Source organism: Moschus berezovskii, chromosome 24, assembly GCF_049115385.1.
Source record: "Moschus berezovskii isolate FMDL1 chromosome 24, NW_MosBer_1.0, whole genome shotgun sequence".
In the NCBI taxonomy this organism is placed as follows: domain Eukaryota; kingdom Metazoa; phylum Chordata; class Mammalia; order Artiodactyla; family Moschidae; genus Moschus; species Moschus berezovskii.
The window spans coordinates 44,313,728-44,317,049 of record NC_142483.1 but is presented as its reverse complement, the minus strand read 5'-3'; positions in this window follow the sequence as shown (position 1 = coordinate 44,317,049).

Genomic DNA, 3,322 nt, shown 5'->3' with positions numbered 1-3,322 from the left:
AGGCCGGAATCACAGCCCAGAAGTTGATCTGCCCTCAGCTTGTCCTGTCTCCTGCCCTCTCATCCCTCCATTCACGCTGCGAGGGAAAACCCCGGTCTTGGACTGACCTCACCTGCTATCTGCCTGCGAACTCTGGGCTTTGAAGAGAGGTTGGGGCTGACATGCAGCCTGGGGGAGGGGAGAGGCCCTGCAGATCCTGGGGGTCTGCACTTCCTTCAGCTGACCTAAGGGAGCTGGCCCCCAGCCCCTGGCCTCCTCCTCCTCTCCAGCCTTGCTGGGGCCCTGCTGAGTCTCTGGGGAAAGAGGCGCTGTGGCTCCCCACCAGGCTAGGCTCCCCCAGTCTGGAGGGCTGCGGCCTGGCTCCATTCTCGCCTCCTCTGGTCCCCACCTCCTGCAGAAACTCATTTAAGATACTGCTCCAGGGCAGACTGGACTCTTTCCTACCTTTTTTCTTTTTTGCCAACAACGGTTCCATCATCTCCTCACAGAGCTCCAGGCACCACCGGCCTCCCCGAGGCCCCTCTGCTCCAGCCTGCTTCCAGCTCTCCTGAAGGAATCCGAGCTGCACCGAGGGAGAAAGCACAGGGCCTCCGGGTCTGCTGCTGACTGGGGCCCTGTCAGCGCAGACTCTGAGCCAAGACAGGCCGCTCTGGAGGCTGTGCTCAGACTCCTGTCTTGGTGGCGCGTGGCTGCTGCAGGCTGGGGCTGAAAGTGGCTCAGCCTGGCGCTGGCCGTCTCCTGCCTGTGCGGACGGCTCACCAGGGACTGGACCTTGCCCCTGGCCTGTCTTGTACAGCATAGACTTCTTGGCCCTGTTGTCAGGGTTGGGGCTGGGGAGGGGCCCATGAGTGGGGAATTAGGGGATGCCTCCCCCCTCTGCCCCATCTCGTGTTGTCCCCCCACCCCTTTCTGCCAAGGGCAGAGACTGTCTTGCCTCTTTGATACTTTTCTGCATAACTTGAACTTGCAGGTCACCTCTGAACAGGGTACCCCCTGCCCCCATCCCCAGGCCTCGTAACCCTGTCCCCACCTCTTCCTTCTCCCTGCCCACCTCTCGCCTTGCGGTTTGCCCATGGTCTCAAACCCAGTGGGCATGCTTGGAGCCGAGGCATGAGTGAATGTGTGTGAGTGTGTGTGTGCGTGTGTAAGTGTGTGGGGGGCAGATGAAGGGGTCTTCTCCCCACCCCCGGGGAGCACAGGATGGAGACTATAGGTGTGTCTGACCTCCCGTCACTGCCTGGGGGTCCTGGTGGTAGAGCCATCTGGCCTGGGGTGTGGATGGCCCCTCCAGCCCCCCGTTGGGTGGCCGGTTAGCTTCATCTTGTGTGCCTACTTCTGTCTCCAGGTACCCGCTGCCTGGCCCACTGTGGAGGGGCAGCGGGAGGCCCCTGCAGGCTCAGTGGAGAAGCACGTGGTCACCATGTCATGTCGGCCTCAGCCGAAGGAGAGAGGAAAGCAGCGAGTGCCATGTGTTCACAACCCTGTGTTCATTTCCACTGGACCTGGACCTGAGAGTTAGGGTTGCCAAGAGAGACCGTAGAAATCCTCTGCCCGAGTTCCCCAGCTGGACCCTAACTGGAATCACATGCTTGGTTCTGAGGGGATTCCTGAAACCTGGAAGATGCTCAGTCCTGAACCCTGCCCTCTCTACGCCCTCCTCCTGGGCAAACACCCCACCCGCCTCCCCCATGCCCCGGCCCCTGCACTGTGCCCCTCCTCCTGCCCCCCAGGGTCCCGTGCTGAGAGAGGGTGGGGGAGCCTCGTGGGTGGGGGGCAGAAGTGAGTTCCTTCAAGATCCTAACCAAAGCCCAGTGTTGGAAGCCATCAGGAGGAGGGAGCAGGAACAAGTGATTAGATATGGGAAGAAGATAGAGTCGGGGGAGAGGAGGCGGCACAGGGATTGGAAGAGGCAGGGATGGAGCTACGAGCAGGAGGAGGCTGAACGAGGTATTACAGCGTCGAGAAAGAGTGGCCAGAGCGGGGCGTGATGGACACAGAACTAGGATTCGGGCGGGAGGTGGCCAGAGACAAGGAAGGCACAGGGATGTAAGGAGGCAGAGAGAGGCGAGTTGTAGGGGCCAGGCGCTGGGGATGGGGAGCCGCTGCCACCCGTGAGAGCCACAAACCCCGGCGCGCTGCCCGCGGGAAGCTTAGGACCTTGCTTCTAAGAGGCAGAGGCGGGGCCCAGGCAGCCCTGCCCCACCCTGTTGGGAAGGAATTGCATCTGGGTGATTGCCCAGCAGGCTAGCGCCACTGGAGTGGGTTAGTGGTAGACAGGGGGGTGGTTTCCTTTGGAGTGGTTGGACGGTGTTTCCCTGTCACTATCCACCCAGCCCCCTGCTGCCCTGACTAAGGGGCAGTGGGTAATGCGCCCAGGAGCTTGGGGTTAGGAGGAGAGTGTTCGTGGGACTGAAGGAACACCAGAGTACCTTAGGGAATGGAAAGAGGCTGGAGTGGGTACCAAACCAACGTCCAGTCCCTGAGGCTTCAGCAGAGGTGGGAGCAGAGCAGGAAGGAGATGCTTCAGCAAAGCCCCAGGTGAGGCTGAAGCGTCAGCAAGCCAGGACCCAGATGGCTCTCCGGGGCCAGGAAGCCGCCACAGCAAGGATGTTTGTGGCTTGCTCTCACCCACACCTGGCAACTTGGTTTAAGCCTTTGGGAGGAGGCTGAAGCAGAGATGGTCTGTTCCCAGCTGAATCTCTTGGTCGCTGAAAGAGGCTGAGCTGTGTGTGAGCGGTCCACTGAGGCACTCCTCCCCTCGCCGTGCCTGGACCAGACCTCTGCCTGATGCAGGACTCTCTCAGGAGAGGCCAAGGCAGCTCCAACCTCGAGGGGGTTCAGAGCACCGCTTGCTCAAGGCCTTCCAGGTCTTAGAATGTGAGAACTTTCCTCTTCGGGGATCAGTACCATGGATAGGTTCAAGATCTTTTTCAGGCCTGTTATAGCCAAGAAGTTGGGAGCTTTTAAGAGAAGGCTGTGTGTGGGGTAAAAATTCCTGCCTGGCTGCCTGTTGAGGTAGATTCACCCTTCTGCAGCTCCCAGTGTGAACTGAGGGAAACCAAAAAACCCTCTCTTTGGAGAAGCTGGGATCTTCCTGGCTCGAGAAACTTCCGCAGGCCCCTGCCTGGCTCAGGGCTAGCCTTCAGGTGGGACTGGAGTTTCCTGAGAAGGGAACAAGGGAGCCACAGTCCTCCCCTGAGCTCTGACCAGCAGAGGGCCCGTGCTGTGTGTCATTAGGATAGCTTGGTGTTGTCTACACTCCATTAGTAAGTTCCGTCTGAATGTGTCCTCGCTGTTCATCGTCCAATTTGGTAACATTGAT